Source organism: Ornithorhynchus anatinus, chromosome 3 (genome assembly GCF_004115215.2).
Source record: "Ornithorhynchus anatinus isolate Pmale09 chromosome 3, mOrnAna1.pri.v4, whole genome shotgun sequence".
In the NCBI taxonomy this organism is placed as follows: Eukaryota; Metazoa; Chordata; class Mammalia; order Monotremata; family Ornithorhynchidae; genus Ornithorhynchus; species Ornithorhynchus anatinus.
In genome coordinates, this window is record NC_041730.1 from 95,998,874 (window position 1) to 96,016,268 (window position 17,395).

The window sequence follows — 17,395 nt, forward strand, 5'->3', positions numbered from 1 at the left end:
GTAACTGAGGCATAGAGAAGTTAAATGAGTTGCCCAAGATCGCAAAGCAGACGAGTGGCAAAGCCGGGATTAGAACTCAGGCTTTTCCTATTCTTAGGCGTATGCTCTCTCCTGTTGCTTCTCATTTATTTACCTTATGATTCAAGGAGACCAGATGATCTTTGAGGGGAAAAATTTAGGAAATTTACCTAATTTTATAACTTATTTTTTCCTTGTTAACATTTTTTACTGCAGGTGGGATCTCTCCCATCCTATCCATCCAAATGACCACCATGCTAATCTTGGCACTTGTTCTACATTGACTTGCTAAATTCCTCCATCAGATTGTAAGTAAATTCCTTGAGGGCAGGGATCTTGTCTTCCAACTCCATTTTATTGCACTCCTCTAAATGCTTACTATAGTGCTCTGCACACAGTAAGCTCCCAGTAAATAGCATTTTTATTGATTGATTGATTTGGCTACCGCATGAGTTGATCTCCCTGACTTCAGTTTCTCCCCTCTCCCGTCCATATGTCACTTTGCCGCCCAGATGGCTTTTCTAAAATCGTATTCTGCACACTTCTTTCTCCTTCTCAAAAACCTCCAGTTGTTACCCATCTTTTCTGCAAAGAGTTTGAACCCCGACCACTGGCTAAACACTTAGTACAGTGCTTAGCACACAGTAAGCACCCAGTCAATGCCAGGGAAGGATTATTGATCGATTTAAGGCACTGCATCGGCTCTCGCTCCGCTCACTTATCCTCTCTCTACATGCTCTTTCTTCCTTTCAAGATAATCTACGAGCTTTCTCTCATTCTCGTTATGCCAACCTCTTGCCCACACCCACTCCACTGACTGAAACTCCATCTCTCTTAAAATCTGCCAGACTGTAGCTCTCCCCATCTTAAAGCCCTGCTGCCGTCACATCGCCAGGAGACCTTCCCCAATTCATTTCTAATATCCTTACCTTATATTTCTGCTTAATGCCACTTTAGATCTCCCATACTACTTAAGCATATCAATCAGAGCACTGTACTAAGCGCTTGGGAGAGTACAATACCACCGAATTGTACACAGATATGTTCCCTGCCCATAATGAGCTTACAGTCTAGAGCTGCGTGTTAAGTATTCACAACCCCACATAGCATTTATGCATGTGTCTTATACCCTCTGTTATTTCTTATCTGTATTCTTACCTGTAATCTATTTTAACTCTCATATCCCCTGCTAGATTGCAAGCTCCTTCAGGACAGGAATCCTGCCTATTAACTCTATTTTACTCTTCCAAGGTGCTCAGTTTGACTGAGTGACATTAGAGGAGAATGAATGATAGTAAAATACTCCATCACTTGATGAATGGGGAAGTGAAAGGGGACCCAGAGACCTGAAAACGTTTTCTTGTAGACACGGTGAAGCAAGTCCTTAAACAGTATGACAGAGTAGATGTCGGGAGACCACAGCAGCAGAGAGAACGGCCCACACACGAGAGGGTCGTTCACCTAGAGCAAAGGTATTGTGAATGTCAAGATGCAGGGAGGCCGAGTTAAAGACAGTGTCGGACCCGACGCAGATAAAACCCACGGGTACGACAAGGATTTTTCCTGCTTTGCAAATGATGTTGTGCTGTTGTTTGTTTTTATGGTATTTAAGTGTTTACTATGAGTCGAGCACGGTTCTAAGGGTAGATGCAGGTCAATTAGGCCAGATACAGTCCCTGTCTCACATGGGGGCGGACAGTCTAAGTAGGAGGGAGAAACTGCCAAATCCCCATTTTGCAGTTGAGGAGATAGGCACAGAGAAGTTAAGTGACTTGCCCAAGTTCATGCAGTAGGCAAGTGGCAGAGCTGGATTAGAACCCAGGTCCTCTGGCCCATGCTTTATACAATAGGCCATGCTGACTTGGGGTTATACCAGTTCTTCAGTAGTTTTTTCAGGCACACTCTCACAAATGGATAGGACTTTTCCATTGGGAGCACCATCTATGAATAGAAAAGACAGCTGTGCACGTATCTTATTGTTGTTCTTTCCCAGGTGCTAGTCCGGTGCCTAGCATTCAGTACGTGCTCAATAAATGACGTTGATTGATACTTTTACAAGGTTTATTCAGTCAGTCAGCTGCAGAGCACTGTGCTAAGGACTTGGGACAGTGCAGTACAATAGAGATGGTAGCCGTGATCCCTACCGTAGCCGTGAGAAGCTGCATGGCTCAGTGGAAAGAGTCCGGGCTTGGGAGTCCGAGGGCATGGGTTCAAATGCCGGCTCTGTCACTTGTCAGCTGTGGGACTGTGGGCGAGTCACTTCACTTCTCTGGGCCTCAATTCCCTCATCTGAAAATGGGGATGAAGACTGTGAGCTTCCTGTGGGACAACCTGATTACCCTGTATCTATCCCTGTGCTTAGAATAGTGCTCTGCACGTAGTAAGCACTGAACAAATACCAACATTAATAGAGAAGCAGCGTGGCTCAGAGGAAAGAGCACGAGCTTGGGAGTCAGAGGTCATGGGTTCGAATCCCAGCTCTGCCACTTGTCAGCTGTGTGACTGTGGGCAAGTCACTTAACTTCTCTGGGCCTCAGTTACCTCATCTGTAAAATGGGGATTAAGACTGTGAGCCTCACGTTGGGACAACCTGATTACCGTGGATCTACCCCAGCGCTTAGAACAGTGCTCCGCACATAGTAAGCGCTTAACAAAGACCAACATTATCGTTATTACCCACAAGGAGGTTGCAGCCTAGAGAGGGAGACAGACATTAAAATAAGCTGCCGAGTACAGGAAAATGCACGTAAGGTCTGTGGGGCTGGGGAGCGTCAAAGTGATTAAGTAGTACAAATTCGAGTGCATAGTCGACGCAGAGGAGAAATGAAGGATTCCTCGTGCCTGTACTCCATAATACAGACATGACTATTTCCTCAAAAATGTGAGTATATTACGAAAGACTGTATCATGGCGTATGTTTTCCCATAGAATCTAGACCGTAAGCTCACTGTGGGCAGGGAAAATGTCAATCAACTCTATTGTCCTCGCCCAAGCATTTAGTACAGTGTGCTCTGCGCACCGTAAGCACTCAATATAGGCAACTGATTGACTCGTATTTTATAAACTGGATCCATTCCAAAATCCCTGGGAAAAAATGTAAAAATCATTTTGTGTCCTGTATATTAAGTTCACTACTCTTGTTCAATATTTGTTAAGATCATTCAAAACCCCAAACTGCCGCATAAACTCATGAGCAGTTGCAGTATGCTTATGAATCTTTGCAGGAGACTGCAAAAACAGAAGCTTGGTCAGCTGACTGAGGTAATGGTTTTTCAATTTTATCAGAAAATTTGTCCATTGTATAACAGCCTTCTTTTTGCCTTCACAGAATATTCTGTAGCAGATAAACTCTTTGCAAGCATTTCCCCATGCAACTAAACTATTTTCTTCATCATGTTCTTTTTAAAAAAAAAAAAAATGGTGTGTGTTAAGGGCTTACTATTTTCCAGAAACTGTTCTTAGCACTGGCGTAGATGTAAGCTAATTAGGTTGGACCCAATCCGTGTCCCACATGGGGCTCACAGTCTTAATCCCCATTTTTACAGATGAGGCACAGAGAAGTGAAGTGACTTGTCCAAGGTCACACATCTTCAAACGTTTTCCTAAATTCTTTAAAATTGATGCAAGACTTCTTAATCTCCAAATGTCAGATGGTGGAGCAGAGACTCTAACCTACTTCACCTGCTGCTCCGGCGTCTCGCGGCGATACACCGAATAGTCGAGGTGTTGAACGGTACGTCGATATCCCCAGGTGGCATGTATCTCAGGGTGGCTGTAACCTAGTAGGGAGACCCGCATGGAGGAAAATGCTTAAAGACTGGAAATTGCGTTTCTGGGGATTGTGGCCGAAAAATGCCAAAATTTGGCAAATAACTGAAGAAGTTAATTCTGCAGTTAAATGCTCTAGGGTGCTGGAGCAGTGACTGACGTTCTTGTTCCTCGTAGGTTGAGTCCCCTTCATACGGAATTGACACTCAAATTTTGTATTTCCTTAAGTTGTTTAAGCAGCATGCCCTAGTGGAGAGAGCACGGACCTGGAAGTCACAGGATGTGGGTTCTAATCCCGGCTCTGCTCCTTGTTTACTGTGGGATCTTGGACAGACATACCTTCTGGGCCTCAGTTTCCTCATCTGTACAATGACTTTTTACAGATGACATAGTGGGCTTTTTACAGACGCAGCATGGCACAGTGGACAGAGCACAGACCTGAGAGTCAGAGGGTCATGGGTTCTAATCCTGACTCTGCCATTTTTCTGCCATGTGCCCTTGGGAAAGTCATTTCTGTGGGCCTCGGTTAGCTCATCTGTAAAATGAGGATGGAGACTGTGAGCCCCATGTGGGAAAGGGACTGTGTCCAACCTGATTTTCTTGTGTTCACCCCAACACTTAATTCAGCACATAGTAAGCACTTAACAAATACCAAAATGATTATTTAAATCCTACTCTATTCCACTTAAACTGTGAACGCCCATGTGGGATAAGGGAATGTGTCCAACCGAGTCATCTTTTATCTACCCCAGCTGTAATACAGTGAGTGCTTGGTAAATAACAAGCTATTAACAAGTACCATGATTATTATTATTATTAGGTAAAAGCAACCCAAGGATGCTTTCACACCAGAAATATGAAATATGCTTGGAAACCGATTGATCTTCCCAACACATCCCCTTATCTGAAGTAAATTATACTTGCACCGCACTGTTTGAATCAAATTATGAGGGTCTGTGGATAATGTTAGGGTTTCAATAAAATATAATCTGAAGAAATCCATCATCTACTACTAATAAGCTAAGTCATTTTGCTTTCCAAGTTCCACTGTGACCTCTGGTGTGCTGTGATTAGGCAACTTAAATTAACCCAACCACTATTGGGCCTTAGCTTTTAGGCTTGATCTGCAATCCAGGCGTAGAAAACATCTGTGGGTTTTTATGTTGTTGTTTCTGATTGGGTTAGTGTAAAGTTGTGTATACTAGTCATAATAACTGCTGCTGTTTGTCAATATAATAATAATAATAATGTTGGTATTTGTTAAGCGCTTACTATGTGCCGAGCACTGTTCTAAGCGCTGGGGTAGACATAGGGGAATCAGGTTGCCCCACATGGGGCTCACAGTCTTAATCCCCATTTTACAGATGAGGTAACTGAGGCCCAGAGAAGTTAAGTGACTTGCCCTATCAATACTGCTTTAGCTTCCAGGCTACCTTAAACTTTGGGAGAAATTCTTTGGGTCAGATTTACACTCCTTTCAGCCCATACGTTGAGAGGTGTAGCATCTTGCCAACTCCATCAATTGGCTGGGTCAGGTCACCCACCTGGATCACTCTTTGAGTGACTGAGAACCAGCTCCAGTAAATGTTGTCCTTCATTTCGTTGGAACATGGGAAGAAGAGGCTTTCTGGAGTTAGCTCTCCCCGAGTGTCCTCAAAATGAAGGAAGATAGGTCCAACACAGGTAGAAAGCTTGCCCTGTGGCTGATTTCCTCTCATCTGCCAGGGAACTGATCCCCTCAAAACAGTTGTGTGCTATTTCAGCAGGTCATCGTGCTCCCACTGAAAGGTGATGGAATTTGCCTGGCCATGTTGGAAGGCTGTTTCTGGCAATCAAATAAAGCTCATTCATTCGTTCATTCATTAGTATTTATTGAGTGCTTACTATTTGCAGAGCACTGTACTAAGCGCTTGGAATGTACAAATCGGTAACGGATAGAGACAGTCCCTGCTCTATGACGGGCTTACATCATCAAAAGCTGTGTCTTGGTCCTTTAAATCAAGAAGTTGCTTGCTGCAGCAGATACTTGTAGTTTTGGTCGGGTGTAAGCCTCCCCGCATAAAACCCAAGGGCTTCATTCATTCATTCAATAGTATTTCTTGAGCGCTTACTATGTGCAGAGCACTGTACTGAGCGCTTGGAATCTAGGTCTTCTTATGAGATTCCAATTTTCTTAGCTGAATGACTTGGATGTTATTTTGAATATAAGACTACTGAATTTGGGCTCATTCGAGACTTTCATTGAACTCTTAGATGAAGAGAAAACTGAGGATTTGGTGCAAAGAAATGACCCTCTTGGTCAAGAAAAAATGACTATGGATACAAGTAATGCCACTGTGTCATCTAGGTCACATTTCTTAAAGATTAGTTTCGTAAGTTCTAACCAGACAGGACCTTCTGACTGTTTTGGTCTGTATTGAGTTTGTTAGTCGAATCAGTCGATGGTATTTTAGTGCTTACTGTTCTGGTAAGCACAACCGTGTGACAAAACCGTGGTCCCTGCTGTGGGCGGAGCGGGGCAGCAGATGTCAATCATGTCGGTATAACAGGATGAAGGACAAATATGTCATGGTTAATAACATCAGTATATTGTGGTGAAGTGACCGAATGAATAATTGAATATGTGTATAGGTTAATGCGGAAGGTGTATGGCAAGAGCACAGATTTGGGAGCCAGAGGATGTGGGTTCTAATCCCACCTCCACCACTTGTCTGCTATATGACCTTGGGCAAGTCACTTAGGTGCCTCAGTTACCTCCTCTGTAAAATGGGAATTAAGACTGTGAGGCCCATGTGAGACAGGGACTGTGTCCAACCTGATTAGCTTATATCTACCCCAGCACTTAGAACAGCGCTTGGTATATAATAATGATAATATTAGTATTTGTTAAGCGTTTACTATGTGCCCAGCACTGTTCCAAACGCTGGGGTAGATACAGCGTAATCAGGTTGTCCCACATGAGGCTCACAGTCTTAATCCCCATTTTACAGATGAGGTAACTTTGGCACCGAGAAGTGAAGTGACTTGCACAAAAATATGGAATTTGTTAATGCTTATTATGGGTCATGCACCCTTCTAAGCGTTGGGGTAGAGAAAAGTTCATCGAGTCAGACCCAGTTCACGTCCCACGTGGGGTACACGGTCTAATTAATCTATCAATCAATCAGTTGCATTTATTGACTGCTTACAGGGTGCAGAGCAGTGTACTAAATGCTTGGGAGAGTTCGGTGCAGTAGAGTTGGTAGAGATGTTCCCTACCCACAGTGAGCTTACAGTCTAGAGGGCTGTAATTATAACTTGCTATAATATTAATATTCATATTTATAGCATTTATATTTATAATTCCAGATTTTCAGGAAATTAACAGGCAAACTTTCGAGATGAATCTAATGGCTTTCTTACTATCTAGCCAATTCTAGTTGGTTGGAAAACATAGTTCCTATGGAAAATAAATCATTACCAACCTTGATCATTACAATCACCAGAGTAGACACACATCAGTTTTTTTTACCTTTATCCTGTAATTAGATTTTTGTTATATAATTTAGAAGAAACATTTTCAAAAGTGAAAAACCAGGTATTCCTTAGTCCCTAAGTCACCTGGGTAATAATCGGGTGCCTATGAAGGTGAATTAATCCTCTGGGTGACAGTTTAGCATTAATATACCACGAATAATAATGCCGTCGTAGAGCCATAAACCTGTCAAGAAACGGTCCCTGGATGACCTGAAGAACTAAGTGCATTTCTCTAGGCATTCGGCTTGTATAAGACATTTGAAATGAAGGGTTTTTTTGCAAGTAATGTGACTATTCTAGGTTCTGGCTAGTCTGAGAAATTCTAGAGTACTTATTTCTGCTTGACACTAAGCTTGGATGAAGCCATGAGGGTAGAAAATTTGGATGACAAAATGCATTATCTCATCCAAAAAGATGTGCGCCGAAGTCATTTTTGCATTCGGAAGAGAGGGTCATAAAAGCTTCTCGTGAATAGATATCATCAGTTTAGTGAAGATAAATTATCTCAGTAAATCCAGCTCGGAAACCTTTCTAACTAAAATTTGAACTAATTCTGTAGTGCCCTTATTAGATTTCCCCTAGACGTTGTCCAGCGTTTTCTATCTTAACCTTTTGATTTACGTTTTCAGGGAATGCAGCCGTTATGAAGAATTTCAAAATCTTAGAAATCCTGGATGTTTGAGTAGTGAGAAGGCAATTTATTATGCTTCATATGGGAATTTGAGACACTCTCTCTGGTGTTTTCTGTTCCTTCTGTCCTCGTCCCCAACATTCATCCTTGAAGACTTCAATATCCTTGTGGTTGTTCACCCTCATTCAGTTGCTTACTTTCATTCTTCAACTCCACAGATCACTTGCTCCACTCCCCCTTACCCACCCACCCACTCGTACACATACTGGATCTCATTATCACTAGCCACTGCAGCATTTCTTATCTACCAACACTGAAATCCCACTCAACAATTGAAACTTCCTAATGTCATGTCATTCACACAACTGCTTCCTGTAAAATTGTTCTCCCCTGTTTCAGAGACCTGGGTTCTCTGGACCCAACCAGTGAATGTTATTTATTGAGTACTTACTAAATGCTTGGGAAAGTGCAATACGGTAGATTAGGTAGATCCAATCCGTGCCTTTCGAGGAGTTTACTATCTGCCATCGTACCCAATTTGGGTTCCCTGCCTAAACTTCTCATTCTTCAGATGGAAAAGCAGACCCAGGACACAACCCTCCCCACTTCAAACTCCCACAGCCCCCTGACTCGTTAAATTCACACCACCACACCACAGCCCTTGATCACCTCCAGAGAATACCTCTTCCACTCCAATTCTCATGCCAAAGAACACTGTTGCCAGAAATCCAGGCACAAGGCTGATTTCAGTCTTTTCACACTCTACTAGTTATAATTCCACTTTTTCTTCCGCTGAGAAACATTACTTCCCTTTCTTTGGCTCCTATGCAGATTGGCCCCATGCTATTCTATTCCAATGCCTTCTTCCTGGAGCCCCCGGTGACCCAAACTCTTCCTCCCAAGCCCCCATCGGCTCACCCCTGATGACCTCGCCAACTACTCTGTTAAAAATCGAAATCATCGAAAACAGAACTCATCTTCCCTCCCAAATGATTTTCTCCCCTGACTTTCCCATCACTGTAGACAGCACCACCATCCTCCCCATTTCACAAACCCACAAGCTTAGCATTCTCCTCAACTCACCTCTCTCATTCAACCCCCATATTCATTATGTCACCAAATCCTGTCAGTTCTACTTTCACAACACTGCTAAAATAATCCTTTTCCTCTCCATCCAAACAGCTACCGTGTCGATCCAAACACTTACCTTCTCTTACCTTTAATACTGCATCAGCCTCCTTGCTGCCCTCCCTGCCTTCTGTCACCCTAGGCCATACTTCACTCTGTTGCTTGGATCGTTTTTCTAAAAAAGATATTCAATCCGTGTTTCCCAATTCCTCAACAACCTCCATCGGTCATCCAGCCGTCTCCGCATCGAAAGAAACTCCTGACCATTGGCTTTAAAGCATTCATTCACCTTGCTCCCTACTATCTTACCTCACTGATCTAACTCCAACCCAGCCCACTCACTTCACTCCTCTGATGTCAATCTACTCATTATATCTCCATCTCATCTATCTTGCCACGGACCCCTTACGGTATATAACATACCACCACTCTCCCTACCTTCAAAACCTTTTAAATATCATATCTCCTCCAAGAGGCCTTCCCCAGCTAAGCCCTCATTTTCCCTATTCCCTCTCCCTTCTGTGTAGCTCTCGAACTTGGCCTTATCCCCTTTAAGCACTTATTCACCCCGCTCTCAGCCCCAAATCACTTACGTACATATCCATGATTTATTTTTATTATAGTCTGTCTCCCCTTCTACATTATAAGCCCCTTGTTATCCGGCAACATGTCTACCAATTCTTTTGTATTATACTGTCCCAAGCATTTAGTACAGTCCTCTACATTGTAAGCATCCCGTAAATACAACTGATTGATCAGCAGTGAGCTCCCCAAAGTCTTTCCCTCACGGCTGTGAACTCGTTGTGGGCAGGGAATGTGTCTGTTGTTACATTGTACTCTCTCAAGTGCTTAGTACAGTGCTTTGCACACAGTAAGTGCTCAATAAATACGATTGATTGAATAAATGAATGAACCTCTCCAGCTTCTCACTGCCACATTCACTCTGTCAGTCTCCTTGCTCATCTTTCAAGAAGAGATCACCCCACCTGCTTTCAAAAACTACCCTCTCCACTTCAGCTTCCAACCCAATCACTTCCACTTGCTTTTCTTCCTTCCCCGATCACCATCTTGAACTGTTCCTTCTCTGATGCATTCTCCTCTACCCTCAAACATGCTCACATCACTCATGTACTAAAAAAAAAAAAAATTCTCTAGATCCCACCGTACTCACCATTTGTTGCCATTCCATTGAGACAGCAGAGTCACCAGGGACCTAGTGTTTGAAAAATCTGAATGGACTCTATCACAATTTTTGTCTGCCTATTGGTTGTCTTTGGTGCTATAGACCACTCCTTTCTCCCAGAAACATCCTAACCTTAGTTTACCGTCTTGGTTATCCTCTTATCTCTGTTGTTGCTCCATCTTAATCGTTTCTTTTGCTGGTTTTTCCTTCGCCTTCCGCCCCCTAACTGTGGTTGCCCCTCAAGTTTCTGTCCTGGATCTCCACTCTTCTCACTTGACATTTCCTCCTACTGGGAGCTTATCCACTCCCATAGCTTTATGTCCTACCTTTGGGAGAATGACTCAAATCTCTGTAGCTAGCCCAGATCTCTCCCCTCCTCTACAATCTCATATTTACTCCTACCTCCGGAACTTCTCTATCTGGATGTCCCACAGTCACCACAAGTTCTATAGCTCTAAAGCCGAATACTCATTTTTTCACCTTAAGCCTATCCTCGACCTAATCGTCATATCAGAGTTGATATTACCAGCATTCTCTCTATTTCGGAAGCCTCCGACCGTAGCAGTAATCTTTGACTCCTCCTTCTCTTTCCACAGTCACGCTCAGTGTATTATTGTTAAATCCTGTTGGGTTTTACCCCATAACGTGCAGATTGTGCTTTCCGCTCCATTCAGATGCCACCATACTGGACCCGATACTTGACATATCCTGTCTGGAAAACTCCACCTGACTTCTTCACGGCTCTCCATCATTCCAATTTCCCTCATCTACTTTCCGTGCTTCACTCTGCTGCCTGGATATTTTTTCTAATATTTCATTCTGTACACTTCTCCCCACTCCTCAAAAAGGTACATTGGTTGCCCATTCCACATGAAGCAGAAATTCCTAACTACTAGCTTGAATTCCCTCCCTCCCTCTTTCCTCTCCATTCTCTTCTCCCGCTACACCTTTGATCCTCTCGAGATAACTCACTGATCTTCGTTCTTGTTTTTCCAGCTTCCTTTTGCTCTTGCGTTACTTTCTGCCCGGAACTTCCTTACCTTAAAAGTCTGCTAGATCACACAGCCCTCCCCATCTTCAAAATGTTCCCAAAATATCCCACTAAACTGTAAATTTGAGGGCCAGGGATCGTGTCTACCAATTCTGTTGTGTTGTACTCTCCCAGGAACTCAGTACAGTAAGTCCTCAGTAACCTCCAGAAGGTTTTCTCCAGATTAATTTCTGATCTCCTCAAAGTAAGTGCTCAATAACCTCCAGAAGGTTTTCTCCAGATTAATTTCTAATCTCCTCAGGGTATATTCTCCAACTACCATTTCAGCAGCTCTACATCACCTTCACACCTTTGCTCTCACAACCTCCACAACCACGAATAACACATATGTTCTTATAATAATTAATAATAATTATGGTATTTTTAAGCGCTTACTTTGTGCAGAGCACTGCTGTAAGCACTGGGGTGGATACAGGGTAATCAGATCGTCCCACCTGGGGCTCACATTTTTTAATCCCCATTTTTACAGGTGAGGTAACTGAGGCACAGAGAAGTTAAGTGACTTGCCCAAGGTCACACAGCAGACAAGCGGAGTCGGGATTAGAACCCACGACCTCTGACTCCCAAGCTTGTGCTCTTTCCACTAAGCCATGCTGCTTCTCTCACATACCCTTATCTCACATTCCCTTACACTTTCATTTAAGCATTAACTCATATACCTGTCTGTTTTTCCTCCTACCTCTGATTTGTAAATTATTTTAATGTTTCCCTCCCCCACTAGATTGTAAACTTCTTGAAGGCAGGTATTACGTTTACTAACTCTATTGTATTCCCCAACTGATTAGTACAGTGGTCTGCACACTGTAGACCCTGTATAAATGCTATTGATTGACCAATAAAGAAGTAGGGAAAGCAAGACCAGAAGTGTTTATTCATTCAATCGTATTTATTGAGCGCTTACTGTGTGCAGAGCACTGTACTAAGCACTTGGAATGTGCTTAGATTAGACTGTAAGCCCATCAAAGGGCAGGAACTGTCTCTATCTGTTGCCTACTTGTCTATTCCAAGCACTTAGTACAGTGCTCTGCACATAGTAAGTGCTCAATAAATACTATTGAATGAATGAATGTATAGTTAGGCAACAGATACCACTAGATCACGTCAAGCTTTATTGAGAAATATTAGGAATAATCATTTTTTCTTCAGCTCTGCGTTCTGTTGTTTTAATTAGCTAAAATGTCATTACTTCCCCTTCATGAGTAGTACTCCAGAAAGAGAAGGAAGGGAGTTGCCTGCCTGGGGGTTTAACAGTATAACCACTAAAGAGTTTCTATATAACCATGTAATGCTTCCAAACGGGAAAAGCCAATTTGAAAAAGTCAAAGATGCTATTCTAGGAGACCAGAGATGAGGGAACTCTGAACGAGATATTTTTATATGAGCGTTTTTTTCCTGATTGACTTCTCTTCAGGCACTTCCGTTAAACTGTTTGGTTTGAAATGCAGAGGATTATTTCAGATTGCCATAAGAGTACGCCGGCAGCTGGCCCAGTGGCAGAGCGGCTCATCTGTTCTGTGAGCTCGTTCCCACGCTTGCTTTTGAAGCCTCCCTCCGTCAGCCTCCCGCCCGCCTCCTCCGTCAGCTCCGATGCCTTCCGCCAGCTTCCCAGACAATCTTGTACATGCTTGGGGGACTCAGTCTGATCCTCTGCCTCCTGGCAAGCTCTCATACCTACTGTTATGGGGGCAGAGGAGGGAGAAGAGGAGATCACAGAAGCAAGTAGAACCACTTCCCGAAGAAACCGTTCCTGAAACAAGCATTTGTCCCCGTATTTTAAAGAGTGGCTCTGGTCACCTCTGAAGGGACCCGCTTGGGAAACATCATTCAATCATTTGATGGTATCTATTGAGTGCTTACTGTGTGCACAGCACTGTACTAAGCACTGAGCACCATATTACCCCAGCAATAAGTCCTCTGCTGCATCAAAAAATGTGATTTTGGTAAGATTTAATTTTTTTGTTTGGTTGTGCGCACCCAAATCCAGGAACATAGCGCCACACATTTTTTATGGTATTTGTTAAAGTTTTAGCTTGTGCCAGGCACCATACAAAGCAATGGGGTAGACGCAAGATAATCACATTGGACGGAAACAATGTCACATATTCATTCATTCATTCAATAGTATTTATTGAGCGCTTACTATGTGCAGAGCACTGTACTAAGCGCTTGGAATGTACAAATCGGCAACAGATATGGAGTTCACGGTCTTAATCCCCATTTTATAGATGAGAGAACTGAGGCACAGAAAGGTTAAATGACTTGCCTAAGGTCGCACAACAGACAGGTGGCAGAGTTGGGATTAGAACCCAGGTCCTTCTGACTTATTGGGCCAACTACAGATGAATGTTTAATGAAAAGAAGGAAAGCATTTCAGCAGATCCCACTACTTTCTGGGCGTAAGAAGATCCCAACTTCACACTTAATCCAGTGAGAAGGCCTGATAAGGAATGTTTACTGGGTGTGATTGACGCTGGGCTTGTGGAGACAAGGCAGCCAGTTTACTGCTCTGCTTCCTTGGGCAGACTTCCAGGTCAATCAGGCTTTCTGATTGACGTGGCATCTCGATTGACCCAATTGCCTGATGCCGCTAAGCGATGTTGCTGGCCCTGCTCTCTCTCCCACACTCTCCTCTCATACTTCTTGTATTTTAGGGGCTGTCCTGAGGCCACCTAAGGCAGCAAAGGGGTAGGGGAGTCAGAGAGAGCTGAATTGCAAATTTTCAGAAGGTTTCTTTCACTTGGATAGATGTAATATTATAAGAATACCTGTTGTGAGCTTGGGAGCAGAGAAAAGAGACCAGAGTGGTGTTCGGACGGCTTAATACATAGAGCACGGGCCTGGGAGTCGGAAGGTTATGGGCTCTAATCCCAGCTCCACGTGTCTGCTCTGTAACCTTGGGCAAGTCACTTCACTTCTCTGGGCCTCCAGTACCTTAACTGTAAAATGGAGATTATGAGTGTGAGCCCTGTGTGGGGCAGGGACTGTGTCCAACCTGACTAACTTGTACCTACCCCAGCGCTTTAGCACAGTGGTTGGCACAGAGCAAGCACTTAACAAGAACCATTATTATTATTATTATTATTATTATTATCTTCTGGAGACTTGGAAGGAAAAGGGTGAGAAACAGAAGGAGTTCAGAAAGTATTCATCCAATTGTATTTATTGAACAGTTGCCGTCTGCAGAGCAGTGTACTAAGCGCTTGGGAGAGTGCAGTCGAACAATAAACAGACACATTCCCTGCCTACAGTGAGCTTTCAGTCTAGAGTCAAGCTAAAGTAAAAGAAGGATAAAGGGGAAAGGGAGATGGAGAGATGAGGGTGATGAAGAGAAGAGGGGAGAAGAGAATGTTTGCTGAGCTATTACTGCAGTTGCTCTCCACTAATAATAATAATAATGTTGGTATTTGTTAAGCGCTTACTATGTGCCGAGCACTGTTCTAAGCGCTGGGGTAGACACAGGGGAATCAGGTTGTCCCACGTGGGGCTCACAGTCTTAATCCCCATTTTACAGATGAGGTGACTGAGGCCCAGAGAAGTTAAGTGACTTGCCCACAGTCACACAGCTGACAAGTGGCAGAGCTGGGATTCGAACTCATGACCTCTGACTCCAAAGCCCGTGCTCTTTCCACTCCACTACTGGGCCACTGGCCACCTTTGTCCACTGGCTGGTCACCATCGAAGCCAGTCTAGTCACTTGTCATGGCCACGGCCACTTCAAGTGATTGGCAGGAGAAAATAGTAGTGGGGGGAAAGGAAAAGAGCACTGGGGATAAAACTGCTTGGCTGTTGCTGCCATCATCAGAGGAAGAGATGGAGGTTAAGCATTCATTCATTCAATAGTATTTATTGAGCGCTTACTATGTGCAGAGCACTGTACTAAGCGCTTGGAATGTACAAATCGGTAACAGATAGAGACAGTTCCTGCCCTTTGACGGGCTTACGGTCTAATACGGGGAGACGGACAGACAAGAACAGTAGCAGTAAGCAGCTTCTCCTCTCCTCCTTTTCCCTGTCACCCTGTTGCTGCCTGCCTTCTCTTAGAACTGTTGGCTCTCTTGCTATCTTGAGTCAAATTAGATCCCCATTGGACCACCTATTACTGCTACTATTTTTTATTATTATTCCTACTACTATTAATAATAATGATTGTGGTATTTTTTTGTTTAATTATTTTGTTAAGATATGATGATGATGGCATTTGGTAAGGGCTTACTATGTGCAAAGCACTGTTCTAAGCTCTGGGGAGATACAAGGTGACCAGGTTGTCCCGTGTGGGGCTCACAGTCTTCATCTCCATTTTACAGATGAGGTAACTGAGGCACAGAGAAGTGAAGTGACTTGCCCAAAGTCACACAGCTGACAAGTAGCGGAGCGGGGATAAGATATGGCAAGCACCGTACTAAGCACTGAGGTAGATACAAGATCATCGGGTCTCATCTGGGGCTCACATAGGAGGAAGAACAGGTACTGAATCCCCATTTTACAGATGAGGGAAAATGAGGCCCAGGGACGTGACTTGCCCAAGGACGCACAGCAGGTAAGGGCTGGAGCCGGGATTAGAACCCGGGTAACTGGGTGGGATCCTGAAAATGGGGACTTCACCCGCCCTAAGCATTAGCAAGACACTGAATGAGAGACTTGTTGCGGGTGACTCTTCTCAAAAAAATATTTGGTCACCAAAAGCATTTTCTCCTGCTGCAGAACTATTATGCGAATATTAATTCCAGCTCTACTTTTATCGTCTGTGTGACCTCGTGTAAGTCCCTTAGCCCCAGTTAGCTTGCAGGTTTCTTCATGCGTAAAATGAATTCGCCGTCGCAAACATTTGGTGGATATTAGAACTCTGCAATGAGCACCTGGCTAATGACCTGGCCAACTTGGATAGATCCACAGTTGGAAAAAAGTTACCAAGGTGTCATTCTGAATACACCGGGTAATTCCAGAAGTGGGCAGAAAAGACCGACGCTGTTGGCCTGACATTCACCGAGGATGAGGACGATGGCAGTGGTTCGGGGTGTTACAGGGGAAAGTTAAGGCTGGAGAAAACTCAAGGAGAGTTCAGATAAATTCGGGGACAATAAGACCAGGATACTTAACTGACCACAGCCCTGGCCGCTAGAAAACAACAGGGGAGAAGTTAGGGATGAGAAGTGCACGCTCAACCACGGAAAGGATGTGAGGAGAGTACGCTTCTCCTCCAAAGTTGCTTTGGTGCTTCGGACATGGACATTAATGATTTCATTTGGAATTTGAGACCGGAAGGATGGAGTATGGCATATTTTTTGTATTCATTTAATAAGGGGAGCTAGTCTCCATTTTATTTTGGGGGATTCTGCCTTCTTCCCTTTGACGCTATAATAATGTTGGTACTTGTTAAGCGCTTACTATGCGCAGAGCACTGTTCTAAGTGCTGGGGTAGATACAGGGTAGTCAGATTGTCCCACGTGAGGCTCACAGTCTTAATCCCCATGTGACAGATGAGGTGACTGAGGCACAGAGAAGTTAAGTGACTTACCCACGGTCACACAGCTGACAAGTGGCAGAGCCGGGATTCGAACCCACGACCTCTGACTCCCAAATCCTGGCTCTTTCCACTGAGCCGCGCTGCTTCCCACTATAACACTGCCTTCTGTCCTTTGACACTATAACACCCTGCTTCAGCCCCCGCTATGGAAACACACCTCGCTGCCTTTGAGGCAAAATGGCGTAGTGGTTAGAGCACGGGCCTGGGAGTCACATGGTCATGGGTTCTCATCCCGGCTCTGCCACCTGTCTGCTGTGTGACCTTGGTCAAGGCGCTTCACTTCTCTGAGCCTCAGTTACCTCATCTGTAAAATGGGGATCAAGACTATGATCCCCAGGTAGGACAGGGACTGAGTCCAACTCGATTTGTGTGTGTCCTATCTCAGCACTTAGTACAACGCCTGGCACAGAGTAAGCGCTCACCAAATGCCATCGTTATTGTTATTATCATTCAAATGGTCTAACCAGGGCTTTCCCACCCTCCCTCTGGCTCACGCTAAGTGTGCCATAATGATTTCCGCGTTGACTCGGTCGACTCCTGGAATTACCGAGAGTCCTCGATGTTTGCATTCGCTCT

At 44.1% G+C, this 17,395-nt stretch overlaps 1 protein-coding gene across 5 annotated transcripts in view; it reads left to right on the forward strand.

Moving 5' to 3' along the window:
• PHYHIPL (phytanoyl-CoA 2-hydroxylase interacting protein like) overlaps nt 1–17,395 on the forward strand; it is a 77,504-nt gene that overhangs the window by 40,506 nt on the left and 19,603 nt on the right. Inside the window, exon 1 of one of the 5 annotated variants that reach the window (XM_029059502.1) lies at nt 235–326. The exons of 2 other annotated variants lie outside the window; for them this stretch is intronic. The gene's annotated coding sequence lies outside the window, so the exon portion shown is untranslated. Of the gene's footprint in view, nt 1–234; nt 327–3,653; nt 3,752–13,142; nt 13,236–17,395 lie in introns of those variants that run through there. 2 more of the 5 variants (XM_007660578.4, XM_007660574.4) reach the window with 2 other exon arrangements.